The 19,309-nt window shown below is 41.0% G+C and overlaps 2 pseudogenes; both read left to right on the top strand.

Annotated features, from left to right (window-relative positions):
* The first annotated feature begins 750 nt into the window (after positions 1-750).
* Positions 751-911, top strand: LOC122690900 (annotated as a pseudogene).
* A 12,327-nt stretch (positions 912-13,238) lies between these two features.
* On the top strand, positions 13,239-14,223 carry LOC122689129 (annotated as a pseudogene).
* Positions 14,224-19,309: the final 5,086 nt, after the last annotated feature.

Below are 19,309 nucleotides of genomic sequence, written 5' to 3'. Positions count from 1 at the left end.
TAAAAGAGAAGAATTCGTTTCTCAGTGTCTGGGAAACTTTAGGAAACAGCCTCTCTTGGCTAGCCTGGGAAGCCCATGACTATGTGCACTGTTGTTTCAACGGGACACCGGAGGGTGGCAAGGTGGGAGCGCAGAACACAGACAGCTCCTACTTCTTCTGGCCACAGCCTTAGGCTTGGGCTGAGAAGGTGGGGGAATGTGCCGGGTCCCGGTCACAGGGCTGAGGAAAATGCAGGAGGTGAAGCATTTATATATATGTCACTTACCACTTGCTTGCTAAGTTGCTCAGTTGTGTCTAGCTCTATGGACTGTAACCCACCAGGCTCCTCTGTCCATTGGATTCTTCAGGCAAGAAGATCGGAGTGGGTTGCCATGCCCTCCTTCAGGGGATCTTCCTGACCCAGGGATTGAACCCACGTCTCTTATGTCTCCTGCATTGGCAGGTGGGTTCTTTACCACTTGCACCACCTGGGAAGCCCAGGAACATCTCAGTACCTAGGAAACAAAGCCTGTGATCACACCACTCCAAACAGCAATGCCATTTATCCTTCATTTTTACCTTTGGCTATACAAAGGCTTGGCTCAGGACTTGAATCACATACTTCTCTTTACCTGGGACTGGAACAAATTCTTAGGCAAGGCTCCCGCCCCCTTCTAGTTTCTGTAAAGCAAAGGAAAAAATATAGAGATTCATTTTTCCCTTTGCCCAGAGCAAAGAGTGAGGAGTAGTTCTTCTAATTATGTTCTTTCATCGCTTCTCGGCCTTTTGGCTAAGATCAAGTGTAGTATCTGTTCTTATCAGTTTAATTGTGTTCTTTCAACACTTGTTAATTGGGGACTCATAATCTGTAGCTGCTGGACACTGAATGGAACCAAAGAAATATAAATCTGATCTTCTCTTTAAACCAATTATAATCAGAAGAAAAAATTGCTGGAGAGAAAGAAGGCGAAAAGGAGTAGTGCCCTATGAGTAACTGGTCCTTGGAGCAAAGTTTAAAATAAGGTTTTAGAAAGAGTTGAAGAAATTTGGGGCATGCCTAGAATTCATCTTAACTGTTGTCTCCAAAAACCACCAAACATGTTACAGGATTTTCCTTTATATGTTGCATCAGTCTGCTTGTACCTTATAAGGTCTATAGTACATACGTGCACCCTCGGTCAATTGTGAGTGGAAGTCGTTCAGTTGTGTCCAACTCTTTGCAACCCCATGGACTATACAGTTCATGGAATTCTCCAGGCCAGAATACTGGAATGGGAAGCCTTTCCCTTCTCCAGGGGATCTTCCCAACCCAGGGATCAAAACCAGGCCTCCCGCATTGCAGGCGGCTTCTTTACCAGCTGAGCCACAAGGGAAGCCCAGGTCAACTGCGCTGGCCCACAATTCCTTCCACTGCCATCAGCATCTGAACAAGTTTAGGGCAAGAGTTTTAAGAAGCCCTAGTGTTTTTAGAAAGGGCTACTAGCGTTTTTAGGAAAACAATTTGTAATAGGAGATCGCATAGATGATGACTCTCAGTTAGGACGTTTCCACTGCCCAGGCACATCATCTTTGGTTAGCAGATGATGTCATGATAAGAAAGAGAGTACCAGGCAGTCCAGTGGGAGAGAATGCTGACGGGGGACATTTCTCATGTGTTGTCTCCCCAGATTACAGGAAGCATGCTAAATGAATGGTGGTAAATACACACCCTGCTCTGATTGGCAACTTTCGCCGCTAAACCTGTAAGTTGAAAGACATGTAAGGTAAAATTCACCCTCCTCTCAACTTTGAGGGGATGAGTCACTGAAGCAGTTCTCACATTTCTGCATGCAGAAAGGCAGGAGGCCTTCCAAAAAAGGTTGTGGTTTTGCTGTTTCCCTGGTTCCCTGACACATAGCCCAGCCATGATCACATGCAGTGACAGGCAGGAACCTGTTGCCTTATTTGGGAATCCTATAGTCCTCTTTGTAGGGGGAAGAGGGCAGACTGAGAAGTCCAGATCAAATGACAATAGCACAAAAATAAAAAGAATCCAATAAAGGAAGTGGGCATTTTATCTAGAATAAATATAGAAAACTGCCTGACCCAAGGAACAAATATTTTCCTACCCATGTCTTTGTCCTGTGAAGGCCTCCTAGGAAAATATGTCAAATCTTCCATTTTCTGTAGTGATTTCTCCCATTTTCCTTCTGGCCATAATGCTCTCTGCATTTCCCAGCTGCTGCAGGGACAGCTTTTCTATTGGGGGAGAGTTTGTGAGTTACATGCACCCACCATTCTCAAGTTGCTTCTTCTCAAGTGTCCCTCATGCTGACCCCAACATGTGCTGTGTGACATTTATTGTGGCATAGAGACAGCAGGAACAGATGGGGAGTGGAGGCTAAGGGCAGGAATGTTCCGGATTTTACAGCTTCCTGTCTGCGTTCCCTTAGGGTGATGGGGGGCACACCCAACACAGATCTCAACCACACAGTTTGGCCTCTGTAGAGAAGTAGGACTTCTCGCTCCTTCTGAGCACAGGAAACTCTACAGAAAACATATATCTTCCTCTGTTCAGGTATTCCTCCAGCAAGGCTGCTGCCAGCCACCATGACTTTCTGCTCTGTGTTTTTCCAAATATGAGATCATCCAGCTGAGAACAAAAGGGGCAGTAGAGAAAGGGAAGGAGCCAACAAAACAGTAATGGGTGTGTTAGCTCAGGCTGGAATGTGTGCCCATTGTCAACCTCAGGAACCGAGAAAAACAAACACAAGTTCACAATTCCTTCTCAGAGGTGGTGAGTGACATAACATAGGAAAGAGTGCCCTCTGCTGTCACCTGTGATTTTTTTTTTTTCAAGCTCCCTGTGAAACAGATTGAAGAAACAGTCTGCGTATTAAAAAAGGAAGCCATCTTGGGGTTTCAGCTGTTTTAACCAGGCTGTGTCCTGTGTTGGGTGAGACAGACGAGGGATAGCACAGGCAGCCATGAAAATCCCATGTTGCCAGGCGCTGAGAGGAGATCATGCCTTGGGAGGAGGCAGTCCCTTGGACTGCAAGGAGATCCAACCAGTCCATCCTAAAGGAGATCAGTCCTGGGTGTTCATTGGAATGACTGATGCTGAAGCTGAAACTCCAATACTTTGGCCACCTGATGCAAAGAGCTGACTCATTGGAAAAGACCCTGATGCTGGGAAAGATTGAGGGCAGGAGGAGAAGGGGACGATAGAGGATGAGATGGTTGGATGGCATCACTGACTCAATGGACATGGGTTTGAGTGGACTCTGGGAGTTGGTGATGGACAGGGAGGCCTGGTGTGCTGCGGTTCATGGGGTCGCAAAGAGTCAGACACAACTGAGCAACTGAACTGAACTGAACACTGTCACAAATCTGCCCCAGACGTGTTACCTGCTAATGCCCACTGCTCTCTTCTCCTGGAAAGCATCCCCTTTCATGTCTCTTCTTCAATCCAGGAAGCTGAATTAGGCTATTTTCTGCTCACAGATGGGCCTAGGAATGAGTCAATTCAGAGGCTGGCCAGAACCTTAGAATAGGACTGCTGGGAACAGATGCACTGAGCCACTGAAATTTCACCTTTCAGGATTTGGAACCAGTCATATAGAAAGAATCCGTCCTCCCCCTGATACCCAAACCAAACAAAGACAACCACCAAAAAAGAAAATTATAGGCCAATATCTTTGATGAAAATAGATGAAAAAATCTTGACAAAATATTAGCAAATGAAATCCAGCAATATATAAAAAAGATCATACAGTTTGCTTGGAAATAAAGGTACTTCTTGGAGCAGGGCTCTTCTTGGGTGGCAACACACTGGCCAGCATCTGTATTTTCCCATCCTTTCCCAGTAAACCAATTTCGACTTGTTGTTAGATCCCTCTGTTTGTCTCTCTAGGAAGGGGGGAAAAACACACACACACAGTTTTCACATAGGGAGATGAAACTCAATAGCTTGAAAAGTTACTCACTTGGTCGTGTCTAACTCTTTTGTGACCCCATGGACTGTGGCCTACCAGACTCTGTCCATGAGATTCTCTAGGCAAGAATACTGGAGTAGGTTGCCATTTCCTTCTCCAGGGGATCTTCCCAACGCAGGGATTGAACCCAGGTCTTCTGTGTCTCCTGCATTGCAGGTGGATTCTTTACCATCTGAGCCAACAGGGAAGCCAATGGCTTGCCTCACAAACATTGTATAAAGACAAGAATTTAAAATACTAAATAAAATCACCCAACTTAGATGAAAAATTAGTTATATAACTCAATGTATTTCCTATGAATATTAACTGATATATAAAATTATTGACCCAGATATTCACCTTTGAATTAATCTATATGCAGTTTACAAGGGGAGCTTAATCATGGTTACAATGTTTTACAGATGGAAATGTCTGCACATGAATGGCCATAAACAACATTGATGTTAATGCTTCAGTATTTGCTCTCTTCCTAGTTTTTACATTCAAAGTTGTTTTTTTCCTCCTATATTTTAGAAGGCTTTGGGAAATGGAATATTTCCTGCCACATGAATAAACAAAGGATGTCACAGTCCTCAGTGTTTGTAGCCGCCACCTCCCTGGTGAGCCGCGGAGCACTGAGGGAACTCAGGAAGAAAAGAATACCTGCCATCCAGCATCCTTCAGACTGCAGCCACTCCCTATTGTGAGCCCTGAGGGAATGCAGGATATGAAAACACAGGATGCTGGCCCCAGATAGCTGAGATGCATATCAAAGGAAGGATTTCAGTGAGCCCAGACTCCTGCACTTCCTATACACAGACAAGCACTAAATTCCTTGAGCTATCTGGTTTTCTTTAATTAGCAATAACCTCTTAACATTCAGACTATCTGCCCTTTGTGGCAAAATTCCTGTATATCCTGACTCCCTCCTTCATCTCTTTGGAGTAGTTCTCTCAGGGTAACTTGAGATGCTGCCTCCCAAGCTTGAAGTCCTAAAAATTCCCACTGAATAAAATGTAACTCTCCATCTTTAGGTTGTGAATATTTTTTAGTTGACAGCTGCAAGAAACTGTATATCACTATACAAGTTTCTTTTACTTCTTGGAGAAATGCAGTTCCACAAATGGTCTTCTAATGGGAGGGACAAAGGGAGAGAAAAGTGGGGAGTGGGTGGAGATCAGTCTTTCATCACCATCTTCCACAAATGTCACACCTTTCCTTGATAAGTTACCTTACTACTTAGCCTCTTTTTTAGCTGAATTAATCCACCTTTCAAAGTGTCATAGTTGGAGTGTCTACCTTAGATTTTTCTAAATATTTCTGATTGAAACATATGTATCTTTTGAACCTAAGAAATAGAATCCAACTTGGCAAAAGGAGAATTTATTGACTCTTGTTAATCAGTGTTAAGGTCTGAGGCATGGCTAGATCTAAGAAAGGACAGGAACCAAGGATCCAAATTTCATAAAAATTTTCTCCATCTTTTGTTGATGTTGATTTCATTCTCTTTTTTCTTTAGATTGACTTTTTCCATGAGACAGAAGCCATGGTTGCTGGCCAGTCTTGGGTTCACACTTCCGCAGTTCCACCTTCCAAGGGAGAGAGATTGCCTTCTCTTAAGCCCTATTTGGAAAGTCCCAAGGAAATTTTCTAATGGCCCTTTCCTTAGTTGAGGTGAACTGTGAGGCCAGGGTGGATGGGGTATTAAGATTGTTGACTAAAAATATGTTCACAACATAAAGGTTGACAGTTTATGTTTTATTCAGTGGAAATTTTTAGGACTTTAAGCCCAGGAGGCAGAATCTCATGTAGCCTTGAGAGAACTGCTCCACAAAGGTGGGGGGCAGGGGTGGAGCCAGGATTTATATGAGTTTTGCAATGAATAGCAGATATGTTAGGAACAAAAGATTATTGTTAATAAAGGAAAACTAGATATCTCGTGTTAAGGAATATAGTTCTTTTCTCTATATGGGAATATGTAAGAGCCTGGCTTTGCTGAAATCCTCCCTTTGATATGCACCTCACGTATATGGAGCCACCATCCTGTGTTTTCATAGCGTGAGTTCCCTTGGGGCTCACCATGAGGAGTGACTACAATCTAATGGCTGCTAGATAGCAGGTGCTCTTTTCCTTGCTGAGTTCCCTCAGGGCTCGCTAGCTGAGGGTGGCTGGTGGCTGCATTCCCTGATGACTGTGACATCCTTTGTTTACTGATATGGCAGGTAGTATTCCATTTCTGTTCCTCCTCTTGGTCCCAAATTCAACCAATATTTGGGAGATATTTCATGACCAATTTTGGTCTCACAACACTGGGAGGCTCATTCCAAATCAGGTGAAAATTCTTATTGATAGGCCACTCCAGTTGCTAATTTCTGGATTAGGCCCTGTTGATAATTAAGATTCTCTGGATCCTATGTCTTACTAGTCTATTATGATCCAGGCAATGTTTTCCCTTGTTGCTTCTTCCCATACCTCAAATCATACTACTACAATTATTCTATAAAAGTCATACATGTGATTTATTTCCTCAAGATGTTTCAGTTCAGTTCAGTCGCTCAGTCGTGTCCGACTCTTTGCAACCCCATGAATCGCAGCACACCAGGCCTCCCTGTCCATCACAAACTCCTAGACTTTACTCAAACTTATGTCCGTCTAGTCGGTGATGCCATCCAGCCATCTCATCCTCTGTCGTCCCCTTCTCCTCCTGCTATGCTCAGCTTTCTTTATAGTTCAACTCTCATACGTGACTACTGGAAAAAACATAGCCTTGACTAGATGGACCTTTGTTGGCAAAGTAATGTCTCTCCTTTTAATATGCTATCTAGGTTGGTCATAACTTTCCTTCCAAGGCATAAGCGTCTTTTAATTTCATGGCTGCAGTCACCATCTGCAGTGATTTTGGAGCCCAGGAAAGTAAAGTAAGCCACTGTTTCCCCATCTATTTCCCATGAAGTGATGGGACCAGATGCCATGATCTTAGTTTTCTGAATGTTGAGCTTTAAGCCAACTTTGTCACTCTCCTCTTTCACTTTCATCAAGAGGCTTTTTAGTTCCTCTTCATTTTCTGCCATAAGGGTGGTGTCATCTGCATATCTGAGGTTATTGATATTTCTCCCGGCAATCTTGATTCCAGCTTGTGCTTCTTCCAGCCCAGCGTTTCTCATGATGTACTCTGCACAGAAGTTAAATAAGCAGGGTGACAATATACAGCCTTGACATACTCCTTTTCCTATTTGGAACCAGTGTGTTGTTCCATGTCCAGTTCTAACTGTTGCTTCCTGATCTGCATATAGGTTTCTCAAGAGGCAGGTCAGGTGGTCTGGTATTCCCATCTCTTTCAGAATTTTCCACAGTTTATTGTGATCCACACGGTCGAAGGCTTTGGCATAGTCAATAAAGCAGAAATAGATGTTTTTCTGGAACTCTCTTGCTTTTTCAATGATCAAGATGTTTAGTCATCATCAATATTCTTGGAGGCCTGGTTATACACTGGGTACTGTAAGAGACAAATAATCTTATAAAATAATGTAGCTAATAATATTGACAGAGTCATAGTGTAGCAGGCAGATACAAATCAAACAATTTGGAAACAAAGAACAAATTAAAACAATGATTAGTATAACCAGTTATAATCCAGTTATAATAAACCATCAAGTCCACAGGAGACCAACTGGAGAAGCCAAATTCTGGACAGATCAGATTGACAAAAAGATAAATGTTTCATCTTTGTTTACAAAGGTATATTTTATCAACTTGTCATAGGTCATAGTATAAGAGGAAAGTTTTTCTGGAAAACAAAAAGCTACTATAATTTCCCCAAAAGTCATAACATAAATCATATTCATCAGTTAATTTGGTCTCATGTAATTCCTGTTGATCTGGATTTAAAAACATATTTGTTTGTTTTTTTTTAAAAGCCCATTTTATGAGTCTTCTTGAAAAAACATCAGTGCAAAAAATGGTTATTTTCTATAAAAGACAAAACTTAAAATAGCATGGTTGCAAATCTGAGTACAATGCAATTAGCAAGAAACTTGGGTATTTCTGTAATATAACATTTTAAGATACTAACTAGAATTATAAGTGATAACATTATATCAGGGCATATCAGATTTTAGGAATCCATATAAATTTTGGAATATCTGTATTAATGATATTATCCATACACTATAACCTAAGATTCATCTCCAATTACTTGACAATATTTTTGAAGTAATTTAACATACCATATAAACTTCGTTTAACATTCCTCTCTGAGATGTCTCAGAGATGCTCCTTTGAAGCATCCCAGAGTCAGCTGGAGGCTAAAAGAGTTTTAGTTAGATTTTAATATTTGGTAAGTTGGTTAAAAATATTAAAAAGGTTTCAAATCACAGCAGGATCATAGGTCACTGTGAAACAATACATAGTCATTTAACTAAAATCAGAAAAAGATTTTTTTGTAAAAAATACAGTTTACTTGAGGACACAAACACACAATCTGTTATCAAAAAGAAGCATTCTAAGAAACTTCGTTCAGGGACTTTGCCAATGGGCCAGTGGCTAAAAATTTGCCTGCCAATTCAGGGGACACAGGTTGCATTCCTGGTCCCGGGAGATCTCACATGCAGCTGGGCCCGCATGCCACAACTCCTGAACCCATGCATTGCAATTACTGAAGCCCACCTACCCTAGAGCCCGTGCTCTACAACAAGAAAAATCACCTCAATGAGGAGCCCACAAACTACAACTAGAGAGTAGTCCCCACTAACCACAACTAGAGCAAGTCTGCACGCAGCAACAAGGACCCAGCGCAGCCAAAAAGAAATAGATAAATAACTAAATAAAAAGATTAAGTTTCTGATATTCTAAGAAAAAAGAAATTTCGTTCAAATTCCAGTCTTGTACTCACTCACGTAACAATGAATTTACTTAATTAACTTTAAATTTAATAAATAATGACCACGAATACATTTTTTTCTCAGTAAAATGTAATTTCATTCCTCATACCTTCTTTACTGAAAACACACATTCTACTTTCCTACTGTATACTGAGATGTTTCCATTTGCTCCTTTTAGCTTTAATTGCATGTTTAAATTAGAATACTCAATTCTTAAAAACATTAATTTCTAGTGAAAGCTAAGAAGTAAGCAATTAGGAACTGTCTTTTACATTAGCATTTTGTAGACTGGTGAACATAAACATCAGTGATAATTTCTAAAAACATTTGTTTTCTTATAGAGAACGTCTCAGTGGCACCTCTAGACATATTCATTAATAGTCCTAAATACCTTTCAGTTCAGTTCAGTTCAGTCGCTCAGTCATGTCTGACTCTTTGCGACCCCATGAATCACAGCACGCCAGGCCTCCCTGTCCATCACAAACTCCCGGAGTTTACTCAAACCCATGCCCATTGAGTCGGTGATGCCATCCAGCCATCTCATCCTCTGTCGTCCCCTTCTCCTCCTGCCCTCAATCCCTCCCAGCATCAGGGTCTTTTCCAATGAGTCAACTCTTTGCATGAGGTGGCCAAAGTACTGGAGTTTCAGCTTTAGCATCACTCCTTCCAATGAACACCCAGGACTTATCTCCTTTAGGATGGACTGGTTGGATCTCCTTGCAGTCCAAGGGACTCTCATGGGTCTTCTCCAACACCACAGTTCAAAAGCATCAATTCTCCGATGCTCAGCTTTCTTCACAGTCCAACTCTCACATCCATACATGACCACTGGAACAACCATAGCCTTGACTAGACCGACCTTTGTTGGCAAAGTAAGGTCTCTGCTTTTTAATATGCTGTCTAGGTTGGTCATAAATCTCCTTCCAAGCGTCTTTTAATTGCATGGCTGCAATCACCATCTGCAGTGATTTTGGAGCCCAGAAAAATAAAGTCTGACACTGCTTCCACTCTTTCCCCATCTATTTCCCATGAAGTGATGGGACCAGATGCCATGATCTTAGTTTGTTGAATGTTGAGCTTTAAGCCACATTTTTCTCTCTCTGCTTTCACTTTCATCAAGAGACTTCTTAGTTCCTCTTCACTTTCTGCCATAAGGGTGGTGTCATCTGCATATCTGAGGTTATTGATATTTCTCCCAGCAATCTTGATTCAGCCTGTGCTTCTTCCAGCCCAATTAAATTACCTTTAGTTTCTGTTTATTAATTTCTATCTCAGTATCTTTTTTTTTTTAATGATCTAGATATTCAGCAAATTTCCATAACTTAAAGTAGTACAACTCTAGAAGTCCGAGTTACTGAATTACCTAGAGAGATCATTTTGGGTAGACATTTCTAAAACATAGTTAATTTTAAAGAGTTTACACAAAAGCTCTTTTTTTTTTCCTTTGGTTTTGGACAATTTTTTTAAAGTCTTCATTGCATTTGTTACATATTTCTACTGTCTTATGTTTTGATTTTTTTTGACCAAAGGCATGGGGGATCTTAGCTTACTGACCAGGAATTGAACCTGCACCCCCTGCATTAGAAGGCCAAGTATCAACTGCTGGACCACCAGGAAAGTCCCAACCCAAAAAGCACTTATCTTATTTCCATTTACTTTAAAGTTTCATCATATCAAATGTTTTTGCTTGCAACAGATACAATAAGGCCTTATTTGACTTTTATTAGATCTAAGTACAGTAAAGTATTAAGCTTAATGTTGATGACTAAACATATGTCTAATTAGTTAGATTAACAAACTTTAATACTAGATAACAACTTAATATTAAATATTTCCTACTTCATGTGAACCTGAAAGTCATTTTGGTCAGTTTTTTTAATTTTTAATTTGTAAGCCCTTGCTTTTAAATTGTGCTCTTTATAGATTCAATTTTGATAATACTTTTAAGAGGTATCATGTATACACAGGTACACATCACATCACAGGTATAATGCGTACACAGACATATTCATTCAGCTTCCTCTTTGTGGGTCATTGGTTGGGATTCTCCCCTTTTGGACTGATGGGGCATTGGTTGGGAATCTTCCTTTTTGAGACTAGGGAACTGTGACCCTGAGAGACTGATTTGAATTGTTTACTTGATATTTGATAACACCAGCCATGAATAATTAAGTATGGATGATCAGAGCTCTGTTCCATCTTATAGTCCCTTGAGGTATTTTGGCAAAACTAAGAGATGCTCTCATTAATGAAAGAAAATGCCTCAGGATTCCCTAAGATCTTAAGAGCTAATGGCTCAGCTATTATATCATAGTGAAAGTGAAAGTTGTTCAGTCTTGTCTGACTCTTTGAGACCCCATGGACTCTACAGTTTGTGGAATTCTCCAGGCCAAAATACTGGAGTGGGTAGCCTTTCCCTTCTCCAGGGGATCTTCCCAAGCCAGGGATTGAACTCAGGTCTCATGCATTGCAGGCAGATTCTTTACCAGCTGAGCCACAAGGAAAGCCCAAGAATATTGGAGTGGGTAGCCTATCCCTTCTCCAGTGGATCTTCCTGAACCAGGAATCAAACCAGGGTCTCCAGCATTGCAGGCAGATTCTTTACCAACTGAGCTATCAGAGAAGCTCATATTATAGGACCTTTTGCAATTACTTTTATCTTAGGGGAGTGTCTATGTACATGAATGAGTATCTCATACTTAAGTCCAAATCCCTTTCTCTCTTCCTGGTTTTGATGAAAGTGGGACATGCAAATGTGAGCAGATGATTACTGCTATTTGTTTGTTTAAACAGAAGCGGATATTTGGTAACTGGAAAAAAAGTTCCCTGAAAATAGCCCAAGATGGCTGGGTTTTGTATAAGCAGTTAGAGGATGAATTTGCATTTCTCCTCTTGTGCCTTTGAGATGCAAATGATCTACCTGGGCTCTCTGGAGCTTATCTAATTAGTTTTATCTAATCAGTGTTACATGGAACTAAAGGGGAAAAAAAGGATGCAGGAATAACATTTAAAACAACAACAACAACAACAAAAACCTCATAACTACTGGGAATGCTCCCTCTGCCAAACTTTAGTTCATAAGCTTCCTAAGGGTTCATCAAGAATAAATAATAAACCTTAGTCATCTGAGCAAGCAACTTTAATGAATTCCTACTGTTCTTTGTAAGCTAGTAAGTTTATATTGGTGGGGCTTCCACCTGCCAATGCAGGAGAACTAAGAGACCTTGGTTAAATCCCTGAGTTGGTAAAATCCCCTGGAGGAGGAAATGGCAACCCATTCCAGTATTCTTGCCTGGAAAATCCCATGGACAGAGGAGCCTGGCGGGCCACAGTCCATAGGGTCACAAAGAGTCAGACACGACTACAGTGGCTTAACACAGCACAAGTTTATACTGTAATACCCAATTCATAACTGAGTTTTTTAAAGAGAAGCTATGAGAGCTCTATTATTGCTTGTTTACATGCTTGCGTATGTATATACATATGAGATAGCTGTACCTCTGGAAAGTATTGTCAAAATTAAATTTATAAAGAGCTCTATTTAATTGACTTAATAGTAGGTGCTTACAAATTAAATATAAAAGAAGCCAGACAAAATGAATTTCAAGTTCCCATGAACAGGGAAATATTATATTAATACCTGACATTAAGGTTAGTTTGTTTGTTGATCTAATTAATAACGGCATGTCTTTAGAATCATCAAGATAAGTATAATACTTTTACTACACCTAGGTTTAATAGAATTTAAATAAAGTCTTATTATATCTGCTGCGAATATCTGTCAGCAAGAAAAATAACTTGGTATGATGAAATTTTTGAGTGAATTAAATGTAACTGAGTTAAGAGCTTTTAGGTAAACTCTATAGGAATACTTATGCTCTGAAAATTATGTAAAATAGTTGCTCCAGATTTTGGTAACAATTACTTGCCTCCTGATTTTCACTAGAAATTAAGATTTTTAAGATTTGAGGATTCAAATTTAAATATGTAATTAAAACTACTAAAAATAATAAAGGAAACATTTTACTACAGTGGGAAAGTGGGATAAATGTTTTGAGTTAAAGAAAAGGAGTTTTATGCATGGTTGGGCTGAGATTAGATTAAACTTAATCAAGCTAATGGATTTTCTTATTAAAAGTTTGGAATTCCCTGGCAGTTGAGTGTTAGGCACCTTCACTGCCAGGGCCCGTATTCCATCCCTGGTCCGGGAACTAAAATTCCACAAGGAACATGGTGCAACAACAACAACAAAAAGAAGTTGACTAAGGAGCTGCCATGGGGTCCACACCAGGCATGCCACCACTGCCTCCTGCCTCCCACACCAGGTCCAGAAAGGGACCAAGGGGTGGGGGTGGGAGTGGGGAAGTATCTAGAGAGGGCCTGGCAGATGTGCCTTAGTGGAGTAGCCCTGGACCCCCAGGGAACATGGGTGTACTCCAGGCCAGACTGTGCCTGGGCCTCATCCAGGACATGGTCCAGCTCCTGCAGAGTGGTGGGATCAAGACAGTGGTCAATGTGGTTTCTGCAGACCTGGAGGAGGTACCCAGAAATGTGGCTTATCTTACAGGTCTCCGTCACCCTGAGGTGGGTGCTGCCGGCTCAGTTCTCCGCTTTCCCCTTCAACGGTGCTGATCTGTACAAGGAACTGAAGGCCTCCACTGCCATCCTGTCCATTGGCATTGGAAGCCTGGACAAACTGCTTGATGCTTATCTCCATGATGGAGAAGTGACTGGAGTCACAGGAGGCCTGGCTAGCAGTAAAACCCAGGTATGTCTTTGGGTGGCTGCAAACGTGGCCCACGGCCTGCAACAGAATATCCTATACATCGATTCCAATGGCAGCCCCACAGCCTCCCGCCTCCTCTAGCTACTTCCGGCCGGAAACCCAAATCAGGAAGAGCAGGCAGGAGCTCTCCGGAGGATCCAGGTGGTGCCTGCATTTGATAGCTTCCAAATGCCGAAGGTGCTATAGGACCTTCCAGGTGCTGTGATTCAGCAGGCGAGCATTTCTTCAGGGACTCTGAAGGTGGTGGTTGTGGACTGTGTCCCTGTGGTGCTCATCCCACTTCTGGAAGGTTCAGAGAGGGAACGCTTGGCCTTGACGCTGCAGCTGGCCCAAGAGCCAAAGACCGTGGCCCAGGACCTCAGCATGGCAGTGGCAGTGACCAGCCACCTGGCCTCAGACAGGGCCAGCAGGCAGCTCAAACCTGCCCTCAAATGCTCCTGGAGCTTCATGCCCAGTGTCCGGCTTCTCCTAGACATTGGCCAAGGCGCAGGAGCCTCAGGCTGCCGGCGCCTGGCGTGTCTGACCACATCTCCTTGCCTGCCAACAGGTTTCCAAGAAACGGTGAACACTGGGGCCTGCGGGGCGCCAGAGCAGAGCCCAGCATTACAGGGAGATCACACATGACTGAGATGCTGATTGGAAAAGAGTGAGGTATCAAGGCCCTCACGTCCCCTGGGCAGTCCTGTTCATTGCCAGCAGCCCATGGGGCTGCAGAGAAGCTCTCAGGCTGGGCAGCCATCTCACTCCTTAGCTCCTCTCTCCAGAAACAGTGTAACTGGCAAGAGAGGATGCTACATGTCTATACATCTATATCTATAGGTAAAACTAGGATTGGCTGGTATGTTAAACTACATGGAAAGCATTGTCAAATGAGTGATAAGCCTCTTCAGATTATACATCATGCATAAATGATATTAATATAGGCATTCTAGAAATTATGTGAAGTTTCTGAAATTTGGATATGTCCTACTATAATGTTATAATCTTTGTTGTTATCTTAAAATGTCAAATATCACAACAGCGGTGATAAGCTTCTTTGTCAGGAAGCATTGTGATCAGATTTTTAACTTTGCCTTTCTAAGAACTTTATCATTCATAGACAGTTAAGCTGAGGCTTTGCAGAAATGCCACATCTTCAAGAAGAGTCATAGAAAGGACATTTTGAGAACAAGTGTCTGATGACTTTTAAATCATACTGCTAAACTAAGTAAGATATTTTAGAAGTCTAATGGAAACTCAGATTTCATAAAACTGTTAGTAAAAAGGATTAATGGATAGGACTGAGTAAAAATTTTTTGGTTTTGCCTGAAATATCACTAGCTTTTAATCCGTGTTTTCACAGATGTAAGGAAACCTTTCCCCTTAAATATAGTTATGACACAGTCAGAAAGTTGAAATTAATAGATACATATAGGAACTGGTCGCAAAGAATCAGAGATGACTAAGCAACTGAGCACAACAGAGTAGCATGGAAACTGGAGCCAAAAGCCTCAGTCCAGTTACAAATGACATAACACCAGGGCTAAGGGGTTCATCAGGTTAAAATAACTGTAGATAAAGAAGGAAGGAGAATTGTGCTATTTACAAAAGATTCTAAGGAATAGTCCCTGCCCACAACTAATCAATTCCTTTCCACAGTCACCCCTCACCACCCCTGTTCAGTAAAACTATCGTCACCCCTTTCCCACAAGACTGGATGGACATTGACAGTGGGGTATTGTAATAGGGAATAACAAATCTGATTCCATATTAGATCTGTTTCTTTTACTTTAACCTTTGTATTCTGTTGCATTTGCTACAAATTGATCACTAAAGGGATGTTGCCTATAGCTTAAAGTATACATAATGGCCCATCTCAGGGAATCTTGCCCCCATTCTTGAATGTTAAATGAAAATACCTTTGTTCAGCTCACAGGGAAGATCCTGACCCAGCCCACCCGTGAATGGCTGCAGGAAATAAGAAATTAAAATTTCCCCTCCTGAGTCTGGTTGAAACTAGCAGATATTTGCAACAACTAATGACCTGTTTTACAAAATTGTTGTTTCTTGCATTAACAAATATGTAACTGAGCCTCTGATAAAATGGTGATATGCAGTTCCATTTGAGATCAATGATTTTAAGAGTGTAATTCTAGATATGGGAAGAAGCAACAGAGGGAATATTTTCCTGGACCAAAGGAAACTAGCAAGATAGGTGGTCCTGAGACTTTTGACTAATGTTAATAAGGACTTGTCCAGTAATAGCACATTGAGTGGGCTTTAAAGTGCAATCTTTGCCAACCTGGGAATGAGCATTCCTAGCATTATGGTATGAAATGGTCATGAAATGCCCCCAAAACCATGGTCAAATTTATGACCATAAAGAGGCCCTGCCAACTAAAAATCGGCACTTGCTATCTACCTCTGTGAGGATTAAATCTTGAGCCACTGGTGCTGCTAAGCTTCAGTACCCACTGAAAGGAGTTCAGAGTGGAGATTAGGAATGAGGCATCTGTGCTCTGGGAAAAAAGACTGGCAGAACAGGCCTTCAGATGGATACTTTTAGATTTTATGAGTCCAAATCCTTACATTTTCTCCTATCTAGATAAGCACTAAAATCATTCGTTGCAACATCTGTTTTGACCATTGAGGAGAGAAATGCATTTTGAAGTACAAATGGAGTGGCTGTTGTCTGCTGGTAAAAGCGAACAGGACCCTGTGGGGACCTCTGCCAGGTTTATGATTAACCTCCTTCTCTGAACCTTTACTCCTTTTCTTGTTCAAACCTGGTTCTCCTCAAGATTGAGGAATAGCAAAGAAAGGGGGGCAAGATGTACAGTAGGAAGGAAGTGAAGCTGAGTAGACAAAATAATAGATGTCCACTGTAGCATTCTATTAATATTCCATTGTTGGATCACTGAAGGGGAATGGAGCTTTCTTTAATTGGGCTTTTCTTATGTATCAGGCACAGTGCTAAGCATTTTTCATTTTTCATACATAATTTCCTTTAATTGCCACAATAACTCTATGAGGCAGGTGTTAATTTTAGATTCTGGAGTTGAGATTCAGAGAGGTTTAGTGATTTGTCCACATTTGCACAGCTAGTAAGTTGAAGAATGAAACCAAGAGCATTTTAATTCCGGAGCCCATCATAGTGACTACCATCCTATATTTCCTCCCATTCAGCTGACAAGATGTGTTGGCTTATGCTTCAGAAAAAAATAATCTCTGGAGTTTTGGTCAAGAGTACATGCAATCTATTAATATTCATATTATGAATATAAAAATTCTCTTTGAACCAAGGACAAAAAAGCTGATATATTCTTCAGTATAAGGACTGGATTTTGTTCAGTGTTATTTTCTTGTTAACATATCATCTACTGCCTCGGACATAGGGTATAGTGTATAGGACATAGGGTATAGCTTTCTAACTACACCTCAAAATGCTGATGCAATAAAAGATGGATAAATTTGACATAAAAATAAAACATTTTTTGCACAGCAGAAAACAATGTAGGTAAAGTCAAAGGACAAATGGCAAGCTGAGAAAAAGTATTTGTACCATATTTCAGATAAGGAGCTAAAATGTATAATATGCAAAGAACTTTTATAATTGAACTTAGAAAGACCAATAATCCTATGGGGGGGAGGGAAATGTGCAGAAGACATGGACAGCCAACTTACAGAAAGAGATGTAAAAATGACTCTTAAAACTTAGGACAAGATGCTCAGCTTCACTCATAATAAAAGAAATACAATGAAAACTCCCTGAAACCCCACTCCTACCCATCAGAGTGGCAACAATTCAAAACGCTGACACCACAATCTGTTAGTCACTTGTGGGCGCTCCGATTGCTGGAGGGAATGCAAAATTGTTTGGTCTCTATGGAGGGGGATTTGGCAACATCTAACAAAACTGCATACGTGCTTACCCTTTCATGCACCAATGCCACTTATCAGAATTTACCCTGAAATACACTTCTAACAATATGAAAATACATGTGCACAAGGTTATTCAGCATTTGTCCAAGAATAGGAGACATGTCAAATAAACTATGGGCATCCACACAAAGGAATGCTATGCAGATAAACTTACATCACCAGTAAAGGACAGATGTACATTGTCTGCCTCCAGATGGGTTACCCTAAGAAGAACAACACAGTATCACCTATTTAATATTCTGACCTAAAAATGCTTTAACATTTTCAGATTTGCATACAAATGAGTATGAGACCCTCCCTTCCCTGTGGATCCAAAAGCAGTTCCTGGAGGGCTTAGAGAGGGGTGTCTTGTTTGCATTCATATGTGAAACAGAACTTACTTCTTCTGCAGTCTTCCCCCATCTCAAGAAAAGGCAATTCCAAGCTTCCAGTTGTTCAGATCCAAAGATTTTATGCCTCAAGTTTCAATACCCACTTCTTGATAAACCATAAGGAAAACCTGAAATTGGAGTTAATCTTTTTGCATCAACATTTGACTTGGAGACCCTCTGCTCAGACCTCAGGTTTAGGGGAAAGAGGACAAAGATCTGACGATAGGCAGATAACACCTACTTCAAACCAAATATTGGCACTTTCAATACAGTATAGCTGATACCCCTTAAAAAGATCATGATATCATAATAAATTGAGTATTAGTTTAAGGAAATCCCTCATTTATTTCTCAGTGATATCTATAGCACCAGAAGCTCATTGGGTGAGGCAGAGAATTTCAAAGAGCAGGTAGCACAGTGATAGAGTCCACACTTGCCCTCACTTTCCATTGGCAGCAATCAGTTACATGGCCCCACCCAACTGCAAGGGAGGCTGGGAAATGTAGTCTAGTTGTGTGCCCGGAGGAGAAGGGAAGTGGTTTGGTGAACAACTAGCCAGTCTCTGCCTCCTTGGTGATATTAGATTGCAGATAATGTCTGTATATATGTCTATATAATATGATAATAGATTACAGATAATGTCTTCCCTCCACATACTGATTCACTAATATGAATCTACAATTATCAAATATTATGTATACTTTGCAAATTACAATGAGTTGGTTTATTTTTAATTTATTAAATGGATGACCTACACGAAACTCCTGACAGTGTAGAAAATCCATTAAGGACACTAAGGATGCCAAATCTTAAGTAACATTGCACTCAAGCCATATCAAGTCGTTTCTCAGAAGTTTTGCCTGGTGATGGCAATGGAGAGACTCCAAAAAGAAAGCTGGTGCCTATAGTGAGGAATAAAATTAAGTGTTGCTGAAGCGTTTCTCAAGTGGTAGCTGATAACAACTGCACACCAGCTGTTCCCATTACAACACTTTTCCATAAAGACCCAGATTTCAGCTTTTGTCATTTTTTTTACCCTTTTCTCTCTATAATGGAATTTGTATATTTAACTTATATGGAGGCTCAAAAGTGAGCAAAGTAAGAAGGGATGCTCAGATTGGAAAACATAGCTGTTTAACAAAATAAAAAGAAAAATAAGAATAACAGAACTGTAGTCAGGGCGGGCATGATAGAAACAGCATGTGGTCACTTGCTTTTGCCATTGCCCATTTTCTCTCTTTGAGCTTCCACTCTGGTCTTTTTCAAATTACATTCATTTACTCAGCAGGTTCCTAACCCTGCTGGAAAGTCTTAAATCAGAGATCCTGACTTAATTGCTCTGGGGGCTGGAGTCTTAGGCTTGGAAATTGTTCAAAAGCTTCCCTAGTGATTCTCCTGAACAGCAGAATTGAGAACTA

Source organism: Cervus elaphus, chromosome X (assembly GCF_910594005.1).
Source record: "Cervus elaphus chromosome X, mCerEla1.1, whole genome shotgun sequence".
NCBI classification, from domain to species: Eukaryota; Metazoa; Chordata; class Mammalia; order Artiodactyla; family Cervidae; genus Cervus; species Cervus elaphus.
The sequence above is the reverse complement of the archived record's forward strand: the minus strand, read 5'-3'. Positions and strand labels throughout refer to the sequence as shown.